Source organism: Rhea americana, unplaced genomic scaffold (genome assembly GCF_003343005.1).
Source record: "Rhea americana isolate MKP2758 unplaced genomic scaffold, rheAme1 scaffold_58, whole genome shotgun sequence".
Classification (NCBI taxonomy): domain Eukaryota; kingdom Metazoa; phylum Chordata; class Aves; order Rheiformes; family Rheidae; genus Rhea; species Rhea americana.
Window position 1 is genome coordinate 1,666,140 of NW_028186734.1, and position 19,491 is coordinate 1,685,630.

Consider the following 19,491-nt stretch of genomic DNA (forward strand, 5'->3'; position numbering starts at 1 on the left):
CATGCCTTTTGCTATTCCCCTCTCCCATTTATAAATAAATAAATAAAAAGCTCTTGTCACAGCTACAGGCTGTGTGTGGAGCTGTTCTCCTTGCAGCCGCCTTTCCCGGATTGATGGCCCTGTGRGAGGGGTGTCTGTGCCCCGTTTCTCTGCTCACCTGTAATTTGCCTGCATCATGTCAGAGGCTCGGCTTGCCTTTATTTCTCCCTGATTTTTCATGCAAGGAACTCKTTCCTCCCCTCACAAGACTTTCCCAAGAGAGTTGTATGCTTTTGCTGATGGGGTTCTGGAAACCAGGAAAATTCAAAGGGATGGATGGAAAAAGGGAATGGAGGCAGAGTTTACCACTTGTTTTTCCAGCTTAGTATTGATCTCCTGCATGCCTCTTGAGTGTCGTTGAAACAGTTGGGGTGTCAGCATGCTTCGGATCTCCTGGCATCATCCTGGCTGTCCTCCTAARAGGCAAGAGGTGCTGGGAACAACTTGTCTTCCAGCCCAGCATGGAAGCAGCTGGGATGTGCATCTAACAACTTGCATTGATAAAGAATTGGAGCATCCTGGTCTGGGAGAAAGTGCAAAGATGTACAGCATGATGGGGAAGGACACTGCTAGGAAGGGAAGGGAAATGAAGAAAATTTGTTGTAAGGACGAGGGAGAAATAAGAGGGTAGAGAGGCGCCTGGCCTGAGAGGTGAGCTGAGGAAGGAAGGAAGGAAGGAGGGGAAGAGGGCTGAAGGGGGATGGAGAAAAGGCAATGCTGGGAAAGGGAAAGGGAAAGGGGAGGACCTGGCAGAAACAGAGTGGGAGAGGTTTTTTGCTGTCATTCAGGTGGAGAGGAGGTGATATCTAGGTAGTGGCACATAGGGAGCTTGTGTCTGGAGCAGCAGGATATGAAGATCTCAAAGGCTGTGCCTTCAAGTCAGCTGGCACAAGCTGCAAGCATGTGCCATCCCTTATCCTTGCCCAATTCATGCTGTTCTTAAATAAACCAAATGAATCACTTGAAAAGAAACTACCTCCAGTAGTTTGGRTTTTTCTGCTTTTCCATAGTACAGGGCAGGAGTTATGTTTTACTGCAGCCAGGGCATTTGCTGATGATGGGCAAGAGGTGCCCTGGGCTGGGCACTTCTGGGAGTTGAGATGAAGAGAAGCTAAAATGGAACYATTAAACTCATTCACTCCTGATATCCAAGCCTGAAGCACAACCTCCAGAAATGAAGGGAAAAAAAAAAAATCAAAACTAAAACTACTGTCAAATAGCAATGTTAGAGAGCAGAGGTTTTCTTTCTTAGCACTGCCCAGGCTTGCAGTGATCTAAGCTTCCTTTCAGGTAAACTAGCCCTGGTATAACTCCARTGAGGTTTAGGGGAATTATTCATATTTTCCCACCTGTATGGGACCAGTAAGGATTAGGGCTTAGTAAAARTTACTGGAAGAACAGAGTTTCTTTTCTTTTTTTTTCTTTTTTTTTAATAATAACTTTAAAATGCTGGTGCAGCTGGCCAGCAAGCCCCCTTCAGAACTAAAAAGCAGTGTTCAAAACTAAACGTTACCGTCAGTGGTACTGTGTTTCAGAACTCTGAAACACAGGCCCCATCTTTAACCCAAAGGTACCAGCTACCTAGTATTTGTTGCAAAGATCTCCTGCTCAGAGGAACAACTTAYTGATATCACTTGATGTTTTGAGGTTAAATCAATGTTCCTTAAGGCCTTCTGGATCCTCAGATGAAAGATGCTATTACATATGCAGTATATCCACCAAAGGGATCACAGAGTGCTGTGGGGCAAATCCCCCCCCCCCCGATGGTATTGCCCAGGGGCAACATATGTTGCTTTGATACACTAATGCTCCAGTGGTGTATCTCTGCTGAACAGCAGTGTCAACAGCTTTTATAATAGAAAGTATGCTAGCTGCAAAAGGTTAAGCTAGTAAATCTTACGTTGCTTTCAAAGAATGATACTTCTTAAGTCTCCTAGCTTGCTTTTGAGACTTGATTTGATTCAAACCAACTTGGTCTTTTTTTAAAAAAAAAATCAAACCTTGTTAACTGTAATGTATGTCTTAGCTGTCAAGTACATTCCCTTGTGATTCATGATGACTTCCAGACTTCCTAGTAGAGAACAGTATACAAGTCGCCTTATTTAAACTGCATGACTAGAGGTATGCCCCCTCTTAGTTGATGGCACACATTTTCCTTTTGAAGTCTCTCTATTATGCATGTTACAGTGTGCCAGATCTGCTAAATGGCAGTTCTGCATATCAGGTGAAAAGGGGTGCTGGGGGAGGGGGAGAGAGACTTGTTATAGTTCTACATTCAGCATAGAGCAGCACTGTGAGAAATGGTATGTCCTCTGCCTACTGTCAAGACCACTTTCCCATCTTAAATCTCCTGGAGATGCTGCTAATTAAAGGGAGTATTTTTTTTCCCTGTTGTGATTCATACCAGAGGCCTGAGTAAAATTTGGATCCTATTATTTTTGGGCGCTCTCAAAATATACTGTCTAAAGAGGGAATAAGCCTAATTCATCCACTCTGTTGCAACAGAATTGAAGGCACAGTGTAAGAGCCTGTCAGTACCCGGTTCTCCCTTCACCAGCCATCGTTGCCTATCACACTGCACGTGCCACCTCTTGAACAAGTTCAGCTGCTTCTGGTCCCACAAATGAGCTAATGAGCAGTGTGTCTGAGCACTGTGGTGCAGCAGAGCCTCTGCTCCAGTAGCTGCTCATACCACGTATCGTTAGTGGAGAGCTTGGCTTTAAGAGAAGCTGCATATTTACCCAAACAGAACGGTGAAAGTAAGATTATCTCCTCCCAGATTGCTTCTGTAGGGACTAGGAGCTTTTGTTGCCTTCTGGTGGGCTTCATGTTGTGGTTTATATTGTATTAGATGGCCTAGAAATGCTCAAAAGTTATTTTCAGTTTTATGTTATCATTTTTGGCTCAGTGGCCCACATGAGACAGAACGGATACTTACCTTTGTTTTGGAGTTGAGTGAAAAAGGGTCCAGATCTTTTAAAGCATGTGCTCTGTGATTGGAAATTAAAATCTGAAACCCCCCCCACCACAAAAGTCCCAATGGTAAATCAAAGATGGATCTCGTCAGCATCCAGCCACTGGTTTTAAGTTCCCCAGAGGTCTCTCTATAGCAAGGTGTGGTTGCAACTGCAGCAGCTAAACTTGCCAGCCTAAATGGCAGAATTCATTTAGCTGAGCCAAAAACTGGCTAGATCCCTCCGGACGCAGGTGTGGATCCCGATCCCGCTGAGGGCGTGAGGTGGGAGGGGGTCGCTGCTGGCTGGTGCATGCAGGAGCATCCCCACTGCCCATGCTCAGCCGGGGGGGGGGGCTCGCTTGTGAAACCTGCCAGTATCCAGCTTTGGCTGTTTTCCGTGGTGTGGGCTTGCCTTTTTTTTTTTTTTTTTTTTTTTTTTTTTTTTTTTCCTTTCCCCCCCCCCTCCTCCTCCCCCCCCCCTTTTTTTCGGTCCTCCCTCTCCTCCCTCCCTCCCTCCCTCCCTCCCTCCCCGCTCTGGAGGAGTCTCCACAGCCCTGATTTGCTGGGGAGCCGCCGAGGCTCGCCCTGGGCAGAGCCGGGCTGCGCTGCCGCTGCTGACGCGTGGCCGCCGCCGCCGGGAGCAGCCCCGGTGCCGCCGCCGCCGCCGCCGGGAGGAGCAGCCCGCGCCGCTCCGCACAGCTCCGCACCACCGCACCGCTCCGCACCACCGCCAAGGTACCTTCCTGCCGCTCCGGCGCTGCGGACGCCGTGTCCTCCCTGCGGGGAGCGGGGACGGTCCCCCGGGGCTGGGGGACGCTTGCAGATTGCATCCCCCCCCGTTATTTTTAGTGTACACTTATATAAAATATAATATATTTACATATAATATATATTTAACTATCTTTTTTCAGGTGCCATTTTTAAGTTAGCTGCTGCGGAGGCCGGGGGCAGCAGGGGGGATGCCCAGGCTGCCGGGGCCGGCGGGAGGCGGTGCGGCGCCCCGGGCCTGGCGGCGCCGCCGCGCTGGGGCTGCGCGCCGCATCCGCATCCGCGGGCGCGGGGGGAGCGCGGCTCGGCGCCCGGCGGGAGGAAGGACACACGCGGCATTCGTGGGAGAGCGGGTGCTTCGGGGTTGGCTCTTTCCTTTTTTCCCCTTTTTTCTTTTTTAAATTTTTTTCTTTATGTATATATCTATATGCGTTTCTACGGGAAACTTGTGCAGGCGGCAGAGGCCCCCGCGGTGCAGCGGAGCGGGGAGGGGGGTTGGCTCGGGGTGCTGGGGGCCGGCCCCCGGGTCCACACTGCCGGGCTCACCTGGGCGGGGGGCGCTGCCCGCGCCAGCCCCCCTCCTCCCCCCCGCGATGGGGCGCGGTGGGGGTAACGGGAGACACAGCGAGGACCCCCGCCACGTTTCCCTCCTTGCTCTGCTGGCCTGGGCGGCGAGCCTGGCGGTGGCGGGGGGGCTGTTTTCCCGCTCTGTTCCCCCCCCCCCCCGCCCCGGCCGTGGCTTCTGCAATGCGGCGGGTGTGGTTATCGGCAATCACAGCCCCGCACTCCGCAGTGCCGGCGCGGCCCGGCCGCTCGCCTCGGGGTCTCCAAAACGCGGGTCACGTCTGTCCCGCGCACCCCCTTCCCCCCCCCCGGCTCCGGGAAGTGTGGCTTGTGTGTGCGTGGAAGGGTGCGTGTGCGTGGCGTGGACCTGAGCGCGGCTTACCGCGGGGCAGCGGCGCGCAGGTGCGCCCAAGTTCGGGCTGCGCTCGGGCCCCGCGCGTAGCGTAGCGTGGGGCTCCGGCGCGACGCGTCCCCGCGGTTTTATGCAGTTTGGCGTGAAACTTGTGTGCGTTTTCACAGGTCTAAAAAGAAGAAAAAGAAAAAAAAAAAAAGAGGGTGTGGCTGTCAGAAAGCTTTTGCTAATCACTTTCTACTAAATGCTCTGCTGCAGCTCAGTTTTATTTGGGGGAGAGGAGAGGCGTTTGTGGGTGATTTTGAGGTGGTTTCTTTTTTCTTTTCTTTTTTTCTCTTCTTCATTCAAAGACTTGAAGCTTTATCATGCAAACGATAGACTCGATAGACTTGAAAACTTAACATTTCCCTAATCATTAGAAGTGGTAACATATACCAAATCTGTCTGTGGTGTTTCTTGATTTTTGTTTTTCTTGTAAGTATTTTTGAGGGGAAGAGGAAAGCGTTCTGAAAGATTATTTTTGCTTTGAACAGTAGTTTCCAATGCATGCTTGTATCTGAGGCAGAGTGAACATACTTCACTGAACTGAACTCAATGTGCACATCACTTGTAAGCAAAAGGACATATGTCTCTTGAAGTCTTTTCAATCCAAATGATTGTAAGTCAGAGGCCGTCTTATCAAATATAATCTCTAGGTTAGGTGTGTCTCACATGTGCCTGCCTTCTTATGGTGAGAATTTGAATTACTTTTTTTCAATTTTACATTTAAYGTTGTGAGCCTTCTCTTACGTTGGTAGTAAACTGAGAGATACATTTTTAAAAAGCGAACAAGTAAATTTGTAAGTTTTTATCTGCAGAAAATGAGAACATAAGCAATATATGTTAGTTTTTGTCTAGTAAATCTTGGTCAAACATGATCAAGTATAGGCTTTTCCTCTAAAAATATGGATGACAGTCRTTTCATGCAGCATTAGAAGGTCAGCATCCTCTTGGTGTATCAATTATCTAGTTAAATTCATCATCTTTCTGTACCTGTGTATGTGTGCATTTGTAATAATATACACACATATGCATACTGTAGGGCTGGTGTCCTTGGACTGGAAACTTTCCGTTCTAATTTGAGAATGAAACCTGCATATCAATAATGGGGAAAGAGAGACTAAGAGCACCGCATTAGAGTAAAAAGCAACTGTAAGTTTATTCCTTATGGTACCATTGGCACAGGAAGGCTTCTTGAGCTTTTAATGTGCTACAGACCTGTTTACTGCAGTGATGAATAATCAGAGGCAGAACCCTAAATGCATTGGGAAGCATTAAAAATGTATTATTTTTATTTAATCAGACTAATACAATCGACGCCAACTCTCCCCAAGCTGATTTCTCGCAGCCGCACCACTTCATTAATGATGCAGTTGACGGCCTTTTCTTGTAAAAGGCTAGCTGGTGTTACTGGGAGCGCGTCAGCTGCGGAGCAGGAGCTCGTCCGATGGGAGCCTGCCTTTTAGCTGCTTCGCTGRTGGGCAGGCTTTGCCTTTGCGAGGAGGAGGAGGAGGCACCTCGCACCGCTGGGGCAGCAGGGTGGGGCACCCGCACCCCAGCCCGCTCGCTCCTCACTCGGAGACGCTGGCAAAGCAGGACCCTCCCCTCCTTTCTGGGGGAACTGCAGCAAAACTGAAGAGGTCCAATTTTAGTTTATTTTCTCTTCCAAGAAGGAGCAAGTGAAGGTGAATCTACAATTTATGTAATTTTTGAATTAAACAGGGTGGGATCTTTCTTATCTAGAATGGAAACCTGCTAAGTATTTACCTGAGGTGGTCTTGGWCTAGGGTGGAAGGCTGTTGAATACTTACTGTTTGAAAAAAAAAATACTGTTTACAGGTTATTTGAAGGCTGAGATTTTTAAGGATAATAGGAGCCCTGATGTTAGGTTTGACACACGATAGCATGGTCACACTTACATTTTTTTAGGTATGTTGTTTGGTGCAATGGGTATGAATTCCATGGGGGCTATTCATGGTTATTTTTTTTAGATATGCATAGTCATTTCTTTGTATCTCGGGCATGATCTTGAGTTAAAAAAATGTGTTTTCTTTTTCACGTTCTTGAAATGTGTTATTCATAGTGGGTGACATCCAAACTTGTTTCATGGAAATCTCATGTAGTAGTAAATGGCTGCTTGTTGTCTTAGGGAAAACATCAAACCATTTATAAGTGGCTATAAAAGAATGCTTGCTTCTCATGAGATGAAGCATCARCTTTATCTCTTAAGCTACAGCATTTTCAACATGAAAGTATTTATAGCTGACTTTGAAATACATACTTGGGTGAAAATCCATGTACATGAGTGTTCAATGCGTGTTGGTTTTTGAAAGAGGGACAATCCATGCAGGCAAGGTGTTTTCTGAGTTTGCAGGACTGTGCTTTATTGGTATGTATAATACAGGCTCAGATATGGTGTTTTACCACCYCTTTATCATGTTTTAAAGTGGACATATATGTTACATTAGCAGAGTTCGAATTTTCGAAATACTTTATTCAAAGATCATTTCTCTCTAGCTTTATCAAGTGAAAATAAATGACTATGTATAACTGAAAAATAGGATTGCTGTTGACTAAGCTGAAAATTAAGCTGAAAACACATTTATTCCAAATGATCATGATGGATTGTTTTCACTGGGTACAGGAGTTGTAGAGTATATAAAAGACTGTGATCTGGAATTAGATTTAAAGAATCATATCTAAGCAGTTTGAATYACTGCTGTAATGGAAAACTTTTGAAAGAGATGAACTGCTGAAAAGATGAAGGATTACATCACTTTTATAGCACTTTTCTCTTTTAATCGCCAATATTTGCAACTTGTAACGATGGAGGAATTGTCAAAGTGTAAATATGGATACAGACACACCGCATTCTCATGTAAACTAGCAAGCAATGCTAAAAAAAGAAATGTTCCCCTCCCCCGAGAGATCTGCAATTATTATATTAGAGTTAGCATTAATACCTGTGTTTTCTAGTAAGAATACTTGTGGATTTGTAAAAGGAAGAGGTTGTTCTCCAAAGTCTTTCCTGGGTGAATAAATAGCACAGGCAGTATAGAAGAAGGGTGTAACCACTTATCTAGGCTTCACTAGGAGAAATCCTGCAGGTGTTTGGTCCTGCTCCTGCCATTGCCAATAGCTGTCTCTATAAGCATGAGTGCAGAGGAAACTCAGGAGGATTGCTGAGAACTAAATATCCGTGGAAAAGCAGAAATGGGGCAGTATTTGGGACAGCTGAGTTAGCGTGAAGATCGTGTGCTGCAGAGACAGCAAACTTCCCCACCCTTCCTGAATAAATGATATAGGACAATTTGAATAATTATCAGGTTTTGTCTTTGAAGGAAAGTGAAATTGCAGCATTCACTTTTCACCTGGTTTTTGACTGAATCAGTGGAGCTGGTTGTTTTTAAATAAAGTGGACAAAAGCTAAGRAGAAAATACACCAGTATTCTAAATCACTTATGACCCTATTTACATCATGTGGGATGCAGTATACAAAAGGGCAATGCATTAATAAAAATAAAACCTTATAGAGAAGGAGAGAAATCCCCTTTACAAAGATTCTTTCCATCTGTACCCTTTCCTTTATGGATTTTGGAAGCATTTTGTGTTCCAAAGAGCGAGAATCCCTTTCAATGGCTTTGCCACCTATAAAAACTGATATGTTTGCAAGCGGAGAAACAAAAGAAGTACTGAAATTTGTGTGAGGATCACCCACCAGATGTTCAGTCTCACTGAGGAAAGGTTTTAGTTTAGTGGGTTAAAGAGCAATGTGGAGATGGGGGACCCAGAGTGTGTGTGTGTGTGTGTGTGTGTGTGTGTGTGTGTGTGTGTGTGTGTTGGGGGGAGGGGAGGGATGTAGAGGACTAGAATAAATTGAAAGCATATGTGAGTATAAAGAAAACTTTGGGGAAAGAGAGAAAGTGTAAAGAGGGAGGGAAAAATGTCAGTGAGATACAATTTGAATATAGATAGATATACAAAATATTCAGTACCCGCATTTATATAAGATGTGTTACATGATAAATGTGATAAAACTGATAAGTCATTGTGCTGTCTTAATGGGTTAGAAGTGAGAGCAGAAAGCTCCTGCATGGCATGGAAAATAGACGATGTTTCTGTTTTCAGGCTATGATAAAAAACTGATCTACCAGGGCATAGCAGGCATCTATCATTTGGCTTTTACGGCAGCCTTCTTCCTAAGACRAGAAATGGATTTTGCCTCTGGCGATGCCAGGTGGGCTGCGGGTGGCGAGAGAGTGATGCTGTTGAAGCTAGAATAAATAGTTGGGGCCTCGCTCCTGAGGTGCTGCCAGCCCCTAAAAACTGGGAGGYGGCGGAGGCTCGTGGTCCTCGCAGCAGCCTTGCTCCGTTGGCAGAAGGTGACGCCGAGGCACGCCGTGTTACTGTCACATTGGTGGTGGCCATGGAGCAGGAGGAGTCCCTGGTGGAAGATACGTTGTTTACTCCTTACGAACCTGYGAGCAATTATGCCTAACACCTCTGGGTTTCCTAGGATGTACTGGTTGCAAATAAAATCTTGTTTAATAAGCCAGCAAATGCAAACAAGCTGTGAAGAAAGGAGAAAAAAAATCTTCCAGACCTAGGGAACATATGCTTATGCTAACCGAGAGACCTGTTCTTGCACTCTGCCTTGCGTGGGGTGGTGTCCTTATCTGCAAGCCTTCCCACAGGGCTCAGTCAGCCGCTCTACGAAGCATGGCTCGATTCGGTGTAGGTAAAGGCACCTGAATCTGCCCCGACAAAGTATAACTCAGGTCAAGAAGGTGTAATCTCTCAAAAGTGTCTACAGACGACGACTTCGCCTGGCCTGCTGCGTTCGGTCGTGGAGCTTAGGGGTTGTCTTCACTGAAGTGCTGCTCTTGCAGAGCCGCTGTCTGGGCACGCGGTCGGCGCTCGGCCCTTCGGCTCCTGCTGTTAGGCGACCGCCCTGCGTAACCTGTGCAAGGTTTGATAAAGGTAAAAAGGGTGATAAAAGTATTTTTTTTTTTTAAGGAAAAAAAAGGGGGGGGGGACCTTTGGTTTAGTTCGATGGTCTTCATAGTTGCAGGCAGTGTCTGCACAGATTGGTTTAGTAGTTCATAGGGGCACGTTGGCMCCTAGAGCATCCAAGCTGTGCGAGGGGCAGGGTGGGGGGACGAGGGCCTGTCCGAGGTCTGCATGTCGCTTCAAAGCTGGGAATAAAAGATGGATTTTGCTCTCCATTTAGAGGTTGGGGCACCAGGCAAATTCGTCTCTTGTTTTGTAGTTTTCATACACTCAACTGATGATTTTATTATTCCCRTATATTGCTGGTTTAGCCATTTGTCTCACTGGGCAAAAGCTGGTACAAAATCTTGACGCCCAACTAAAGGATTTAAAGGTAAAATGGGATTGTTGGTTTTAYGTTGGAACTTGTATTTTCCATTTCTCTCTCTTCCTCTTTGGATCATTCCAGAATAGTGAAAGTTTTGGTTAATTATATGTGCTTAAAGGAAAACACTGTAATGCAGTTTCCGTGTACTGGAGCATTATTCTTGTACAGCTGGAGCTGGCAGCTTTTCATTCCTTACCACCTCCTTTTCCTCCTAAAAATAGCAGCACGCTACAGTGGGATTACAGGAGAGGCAGAAGAACGTTTCCTGAGCAACAATTTTTGCTGGATGGTACTCGAGGAAGCATGAAGGGCAGATCTGGGAGGAATCGGAGGGGGCTGCAAAGAGGGATGTGGTGGACTTGGGCGGAGAAGACCCTGGGCTGGCCACCTGGGGACAGGGGGCAGGCGGGGGGACCGCGATGCGCTGGCCCGTGTAGCAGCCTGCCCGGGGAGTTGGGAGAAACCTCGCCGCTTGAATCATTCAGGAGCTGACTAGACGGAGCACTCGGCAGTGCGACGGGGGGAAACAAACTTACGGTGCGGACAGGAGGCAGGGGTGACCTAATTTCCATCTCTGATTTCTATGATTTATTAAAGAGTTTTGCAGGATTTCTGTTAGCAGGCTTAGAGATGGAATTGGAAGCCCGGCAATTAGAAAGGGCCTTTAATATTGTGCCAGCACGCTGTCAGGTTTTGATCACTTACTTGTGGCAGTAGTGTGCTAAATGTGGATAATTCTCCACTGCAGCAAGCAGAGATAACAGAGGAGGCTTCTGTTTGATTTCAGAGCTAGTGCTGACACTGGTTTACGTTCTGCTCACTCATGCCCCTCAATGCCAGTAATGCCACCTATATGCAAATATATATAATAAGATATAGTAATATTATAGACATATCTTGAAAAAATAGATAAATAGGCCACGTGCACACATGCACACGCACGCATACAGACATGCACCATCATACAGCCCCATGTAGTGACAGCCCTCCAGAACTGGAGGGTAGTTAGTTTGCTTTATTTTACTCGACTCTTGAGAATCCCTTTCCTCCTGTAGTGGGTTGAAGAAAACAAATCCAGCAGACAATGCTTCCGCCCCCAGTGGTTGTCCGAGGAAGGAAGAAAAGACAGCGCCCACYGTCTTTATGAATACATTTAACTATTTTCAGCTAGGCTTTCTGTCTGCATGTACTGTGTGCCTGCTAGCATCTGTACATAATTAWGTATGTTGCACAATTAAGTGCTGTTATTATGGTGAAATAACGATAGCACTAAAGTTACTTGAAAAGCCTGCCTTTTGCTTGAAAGTGTCGGTGTTGAGGGTATTATTCCTGATCTGCAGCYGCTGACCATAGTTCTTGCTAAATCAAACCACAGCAGCCAGAGTTTCACGACGTTAAACCTTTAAAAGGGATGATTTAGCCTCATTTGCCAATGCTGTGACACAAATGTCTCCTTGACTTGTTTTGCATTGTGTGAGCCCGTGTCTATTTCTCTTAGACTCGTATCACATATAGCACGTGAATATTGTATTTTGCAGCTTCTCTGCCAGGGTGGTAACGCAGAGTGTAAAGCTGCTCCTTTACCCAGCCTGAGGGGACAGTGATTGAATTAAGGATGACGGATGAACTGGGGTGGGGGGAGTTTCTTCTTTTTAAATTCTTTCCAACTTCCCATTGTTTTGCTGCGGGAAGAGGCAAATAACATATTTCTTTGGTATCTAGCAAACGTACTTTGAGATCCCCACTGCAGCTAAGACAGCTGTAGACTTCCCCGTTGCACTGGCCAGAGGTGGGCAAGCACCTTCCACACCAGAAGCCTCTGTGCTGAAGTGGGCTGTTGCCTGGTTTTGCACTTACTCCCTGTTAAGCTCCTATTCTGGTTTTGCTTCTCCCCTGAGGAGAAGCGATCACGGCCTTTGCCACAGTCCTTTGTTGTTCTGTATCACCTCATCGCAGTACCAGTCAGGTTGTCACGCTTTATTTTGCTGTTTGCCCCATCCTTTATTTTCCATCCTCAAAAACAGCGCTTTTCTTATTCTTGCKGGGGTTTCTTCGGTCTAAAACCAAGACACAGTATGAGAGAAGATGCCCTCTCTGACCTTCTGATCCTGTGGTGTTGCTTTGCGGAGTAAAAGCAATGCAATTTTGCTTCGTTCTTCTAACGCATTTGCAGAAGTCAATACAAATATTTATTGTCTCCTTAGATTTTTAAGAAACGTTGCTATGCTTTTTCTTTTAAGTAAAAAATGATGATATGCAATAGACGTTAAGGCAACTACCCAGTTATGTGCATGTCAAAGATACAAATTTCAGTAAGAAGATATTCGTCATTTCCTATTGAAGAGGTTATAAATGGATAAAACATATCTATTTAGTTTATTAAACATGCTTTCCTGCTTTCTTCTAAGGAACTCTAGGGCTGTCATTGTTCCTAACTCACAGAATCGAAAGTCTGCTTCCGTGATAGTGTCCCCTGCGCCTGCAATGTTGTTGTAAGAAGAAAAATCACTGCAGGATGGAACTTGGCAAACAAATCAAGGTCTCAGCCAAGGCAATGCATTGTCTGTTAATTTTTCCAAACAAAACTAGTTCTGCTGAATGYGAATTTCTTTGTATCTGTTTTCCACTGGCTGTATTTTGATTTTGTAACATAGATTTGATAAGCAATTATTGATGTTTGTGTGACATTGTTTAAAAATACTAGCAGTTAAATATTTCTTAATTAAATGTTGGCTGCTAAGCTTGAAAAGAAATTCAAAAGGCCGAACACAAACATGAATGAGAGTCTAAGTAAGTATTTGAATGATAAACAGGATTATTTTCTACTTAAAAATATACTAGTCTGAAATGCTGGCTGAGTGMAAGTCAGTCCTTGACTAGTGTTACATTTACGTGCAACATCTTGAGATTCTCAGACTAAAAATACTTCTTTCTAGTGGTGTTTGGCCTTTGTTTTAACACCTTACATAATCTGCTCTGCTCAAAGCTGGTATTCTGAAATTATGGTATATGGAAAACACATTGTAAGCTACTCTGTGGAAGCTTTCAGAATTTTATCCCTTTCTGAACTTTGAAGTTAGACATATAAAATGAAATTATTTATCAGTAATATTAGACATATGCAAAATTAGAGTAATATTTARTATCACCTAAGATAGCATTTCTGCAAAATACATAGTTTCTTCAGAAAATTGGCATGATAGTGTTTTCTGTTACTCTTGAAGAATTTGCTTGGGTCATTGCTGTTTGTGAGTAATGGAATTAACTCGCAATCCATTACATCGTTCCTTGTCATAAGAAAAAGGCGACTATTTGAAAACTTAGCAGGAACTTAGAATATTTGTAGCCTCCTATGGGAAGACGAAATAGCATTCAGTAATAGGTAAGGTTTTCACTCACGCAGGAGTTTATCTGAAAAGCTTTTTAGTCCATGCTATCGAAGCCACTGGTGCAGGATGAATAGTTCTTTCACGGCACAAGCAAAGCGTTCAACTTTGTTTCTCCGTTGCCATCCTCGCAAAATTCAGCGTAGGTAAGGAAGGTACCGTTGGCACCGTAGCGTGGAGCAGCCCAGTCGCTAGGCGCAGCAAGGCGCCTGGCTTTGCAAAACGAGGCCTCTGCGAGGGTGAGAAAACACGTTTCACCCTGGGAGCACTGCGAATCTTTTTTCCTCAACTCAAGGAAGTTTTATAATAGCTCCTTGGTCTGATAAGTGACTGTCTGCTCTGTTTGATCCTTTGTTGTAGACGCCCCGAAGATTAATAATCCTATTTGTCATGCGAATATTTAAATTGCATCCGTCACACCTCTTTGTAGAGTTACCCTGTGATTAAAACTGACAAACAGTTTTCAGTGAAACACTCCATTTTCATGTGCTCTTAACCTTTCAAAGCATTTATATTAGAAGCTTAAACATGCCATGCAATGTTCAAAATTCATCTTTATAAAGATCTATTTAAGGAAAGGAGAGAGGAAAGTTTTACTTGTAGTTTTGAGAGAGCTGAAAGTGCATTAATTTCCATGTGAAATTTTGACCTTTCTCATCTTGCTGCTAGGAATATGCCATAGCTTTCAAGYTTTGGAATTTTTGCACCTGTCTGGTATGCTCTCTTCACTGAGGAGTGATGCTTTTAGACTTCACAAAACCAGAATGAATAATCTTCTGTTAGTCTATCAAAATATTCTTATAGTAGCTGGTATGTTCTGAGCAATTGCTGAAATATTTTACAGTACTGAAATCTTACAACATTTAACAGAAAATCAGGGGGAAAGCAAACAACCTTAAACAACGGTTAAAATTTAAAATTAATACATTCCTTTCGCGTGACGGTATTCCYGCTTTGTTTAAATAGCAGCTAGTGTTCAGCAAGGGTGCAGCCTTGATCTCATTTGAAACCATTCTGCAGTTTCTGAAACTTGGAAGCTGGATCCGAGTGCTCAATCTTATCTCTGACACGTGAGGCAAAATGCAAAGCCAAGGCACGCGGCGACTTCTAAACCTTCGAGGAGGGGATGCAAGAGGGTAGCTGACCCAGAGCGTTCCCAGGTTTTCATCAACAGGCRAAACCATTGCTTCGGGGTGATAATACATTATTGGGATTGTTGATGGACACTTGCCAGTCGTATTATGAATGAAGTTCACTTGCTGTTTGTAGTGATGGCACGTAGTTGAGCAAGTGTTGCTCTGCTCTGGAACAGATGATATTTGGAGATGCTGAATCCTGTTTTGCAATGCTTGGAGTGCAGAGCTCTGGGATGTGGAGATGCTGTGCAAGCTGTTTCTCAGCCTTTAGATTTCAGGGGTGGGGAAGTTTTCTGGATGCAAAAACCCAAATCTTGTGTGGCAATGTAAAGTGCAGTGTTTGGTCTTTCATTACATTTGTTCAGAATATCTTCCTAAATTGAAATTCTATCATTGTAGAGCTGGTACTTAAACTTTGGAGTTGAACAGTTTTCTAAGTTGTGGTGGATCTCTGATTATTTTTTGGTATATTTGTCTTGCAAAATCTGGAAACATTTGCAGCTTTCATCCATCAATTTTCAAGCACTTTGCACTCCAGCTCTTGGTAGTATAAAAATGTATTAGGTCAATTAATAAGATAGTACTTCTTGGTCATTTGGTTTCCCTACTAGAAGAATGACTTGTAAATAGAAAGGGTTCAGCCCAAAATCTATAATAGATGATAAGAGGGTCCCAGCCCATGGTCTGTAGCCCATGTAGAAAGAGCTTTTTAGGGAATACTTTGAAACAAATGATGCATATTGGTGCCATCTCCAAGTGTGGCAGCTGGAGAGTTTAATTATAGGCTGGAAAGCCAGTTAGGGATTAGGGAAAGTGTTAGCAGAAGGAGTGAATGTTAATGACAGCTGTTTGCTGTAGGCCTCAAAGAGGCAAAGTACRTATAGAACATAAATAAAGTGTAGAGCCAAACATATGTTGGCTTTGAACATTTAAAAACCCCAGGTCATTTGTTCCTTGACACATGAACCTGATTTGTATGAAATAATTTTAGTGGCTTGCGCACATAAAGATGTGTGTGTAGAGAGGGGGAAAAAGTTATGTATTTGTTTCGCAGCCAAGTGCATGGGTGCTGTTGCATCCTTTGCTTGAAAACAAGGAGGAATTTCAGTGACAGCACCTGCACCTGGACCAGGGGTAAATATAAMCCCCTGTGTGGGGAGGCGTAATTGGGAAGCATACCGTAATTTGTGTTGAGAATTTGCATCAATAGTTAGAAGGAAAATCCCAGCTCCTTTTGCCTTTGAAGGTGTCAGGTCTGAAGGTCTGAAACCGCCATTTTTTTTTCTTCTATGACACTATTTTTTCATTATAAAAATCATGTAGTTTGAAGAGGAGATGGGGGGAGTGGGTGCCAAACTTAGGCTTGTTAGGTGCATATGTGTCTTAATGGATCTATTTTTTAATGTACCGCAGTTACCAGAGGTCATCCTTTGAAAGGACAAAGAATGATAACTTAGGATATCTTTTCGGGGAAAAGATATATATACGCACATTTTGAAGAGTGTTTAAAACACATGTGAAATAGAAATTCTAAAGAAATGTCGCTGTTTTCTTTTGTCTACATTGTTAATAGCATGTATGGAGAAGTTTTCGGTTTCCCTATTGGATGTGCATTTTAAGATTACCTTTTTTTCAGGTTCAGCAATAGACCTGCTCTGTCTGCCTTACAGAGCTACTGTAGCCTATTGGTACACTGAAAATTAAAGGAGAATTAAAGGAGTAAACTAAGGAATCTCCTTCCCTATAAAATCACACTAATTAAAACATATGTCATTATTTATAATACACTTATTAGATTCATAGTTTTTCATGATCTTCCTTGAAAATTAAAAGYATATAGAGTGCAAAAACATGTAATAAGCTACAAAAGCATCACATACRAGTTTTCTGAATGTTAAGATACTTGGACTGTTGCAAAGAGGTAGTAATTCAGCCTTTCCTTGCATAGTTCACGATGATTGATAATAATGAATTATGACTGGTAATAATGGCTGCAGTATATAATGTAGTACTGCTGGCTTCTTGAGAAATAACTGTATGATTGTAACACCAGACACTTGTAGCTTTTCATTTACTTCCCCATCTGTCTTGCAACTGGAGCTGCTAGCTGGTATGGCAAAACGGTTCATTATCCCACAGATCTTGCTTTCTGCCCTTGCTCTGCTCTGCAACCGCTCACATGAGCGTGGATTGTAGGCTCAGGCCAGCATCCAAAACTCAATCTGTACCGTGGCCCTGAGTGACTGTTGGCTCTGTGTCTAGYGCAACTGCTTTCCACTTGACGGAAAAGGACAAAGGTATTTACACCTCTCTTTCTTAAAGTGCTTGTGGTCCTTGGTAAACTCGGTGGCAGTGGAAAGAAAGCACTTCGTATGGTATTTAAAATGCTGGACAAGAATTCACAGCAGGCATTTCCTGTCCTCTGAAGTGTGAGTGGGGGCGGCGGGGGGAGGGAAAGAAAAAAAAACTCATAAAATTGGGCTCACTTTGGAGATAGTGAAAACTTACACACTTTAACCTGTTTTAGTTAAATACGTTACACGTTTTTTGTGTCAACATAGGTCAAGCAGTGCACTGAATTGTAAATGAAAAAGAGAACCTTCGTCTTTCTGAACACAGGACACTTATGAGGCTGGAAAAGATTACAGAAGGGGTAAAAGAGGGAAGAGCTTTGGGTGCATGTTTTGGGAGCTTTGCCCCTTTTTTGTATGTGTGCATGTGTATGTGAGAGAAGAAAAGAGATCCTTGCTCAGTTTGCAGGCTCTTTTTTCCCCCCCTCAGTTGATCCTTTTTTTTCCTTTCTACTTGGAAAACCCATTAATTACAACTGTCATTCTGAGGTTAAGATGCAATTCTGGGCACAAAAGAATCTGCCATGTTTCTGGTCTTATTTAGTAGTAAGGGGTTAGACAAAAATCTCGGCACCCCACCCTAAAATACTATAAGCTGCTTTTCTTCTTAAGAACTCCTAAATATCCAAGTCCACACTTGTATCTATTTAAGCCAGCTTGAACTAGCTTTTCTGCAAGTTTTCAGTCCTCTGAATGCAAGCCATTGTCTAGCAGCTGGTTTGCCGATTTAATGAAAGGATATCTCCTGTTTGCTTATCAGCTGGTTCCTTGGCACCTTATCCCCAGCGGCACGTTTGCTGTAGATAACAAGCGGACAGGACTGCAAGAATAGCCTTCCAGTTAGTGATAGGACYTAGGCTCCGTTTTGCTCCCTCCTGGCCTTATTTGTCCCAGCCTCTGTAGCAGGGGCATGCAGTGAACTAGCTGGGTAGCTGCATCTGAACCTATCATGTGGCCTCTTAAATTCCTCTTCACTTGCTTTGAGTGTAATGAAATCAMATCGGTTGTGTGTTCCCTGAAAACCCTTTTTTTTGCTTTAATATTGGAAGACTGTAATACAATGATGTGATTATTTCATTTATATATTTAGGGTCACGTACACTTCACCTGATTGAAGTGCCTTGTCATTAAGGAATCAAAATCAAAACTGTTYTTGAAGTACAAGTTAAGACTCACCCGCAGTCAGTCTTTTGATTTTCCATTTTTCAGTGGTGAGACCTAGCATATAGTACAGTTCATGAGTGTATATATAAATGTTAAGATGCCTAGATTAACATGAAATTACACTCTTTGCTCACCATTTAAATTTTGGTTCGGTAGAGGTTGATGCAAACATTTGCCAGCATATCRAAAGAAAACTGACACTTCTGTTGCAAGTAAGTTTTCCCCAAAAGCACTACTTGTGTTGAAACAATTTGAGTTCTGGCTTGCAGCCATATGTTCACCTAAGCATATTACAAGAAGTGACAGGTAGACAGAAGTAATACATATTTTAATGTGCTTGAGACCATAAAATGGGATAGACTTTCCTCTGCTCTGCTAGCAGATGTGAGCTTGCTCCCAATTTATTAATAAGTTATGGCACTGCCAGTACTGCCACTCAGGTCACCTTAATGTCCCTGAGGCTCTTGGAATCAGATGAGAAGTGAAGTTCTTTGGGAGGGAGCTGGGGGGAATTGAAGATGTTATCGGCTCTTGTAACACCACTGCAGAAAATGTGCTGAGGTGTTGGACCGGCCAAACTGTTGTTAATGCCTCTAACACCTGCTGCCAGATACGAGGCAGGTATTGCTTGAGTGGCTATTTCAGCAATGGACAGAAGCTGTAAGTGCAGCTGGAAGTATTGCCAATTTGCTTTCACTAATACTTCARTAAATAAAAGTACCGTGGCTTGAATGTACTTCAAATGCTGGGAGCCAGTRTCGTTCTAATATAGGTCATGTGTGCTCTGTCGTTGAAAGTAGGTCTTGTACATTAATAAGATTTCACTTGCTTGTTTGAATGACATGCAGCACAAAAGGGGGAACTTCTTTTGATATCAAATGAGAAATCTAAACTATGACTATCAATATAGTAGATTTTATTCTGGTTTATTTTTTATTGAAGATAAATATATTTAAGATTTTCTTCATTCAAAAAAGAGATCTTTAGGCAACAGTTTGTAGAAAAGGGCGTAGTCAAAGCATCACAAGTCAAAGCAAAGTCGATAGTGTCGTAATATTGTGAAGCAGGTGAACTTAATACACAGATATATAGAGTAGTATTGTTTTAAGACCCAAAGTWGTCTTTGCAATCTATCAAACACTAGTAAGCTGAACTGATTCTCAGTGGGAAGGAGAGTTTGGATACTACTGCTCATGAAGGAGATGGCCAACTGGGGAGAGAATAGAGGAGAGGGAAAAGAGACTAAAAGAGATCTAAAAATACGACTTTCAAAAACAGGCTGAGAAGAGGCTAGACGGAGGCAGCAGCAGGCAAGCTGTGGAGCTGGGCTGCACATCCCCAGCAGTCAGGGCACGCAGG

General features: G+C 43.7%; 1 protein-coding gene across 15 annotated transcripts in view; it reads left to right on the plus strand.

Moving 5' to 3' along the window:
- The window catches only part of EPB41L3 (erythrocyte membrane protein band 4.1 like 3), a 132,797-nt gene that overhangs the window by 33,873 nt on the left and 79,433 nt on the right, over positions 1-19,491 (plus strand). For 6 of the 15 annotated variants that reach the window (XM_085319291.1, XM_085319296.1, XM_085319294.1 and 3 more), the window contains exon 1: positions 3,542-3,730. The exons of 1 other annotated variant lie outside the window; for it this stretch is intronic. The gene's annotated coding sequence lies outside the window, so the exon portion shown is untranslated. Of the gene's footprint in view, positions 1-3,540; positions 3,731-19,491 lie in introns of those variants that run through there. 8 more of the 15 variants (XM_085319301.1, XM_085319302.1, XM_085319303.1 and 5 more) reach the window with 4 other exon arrangements.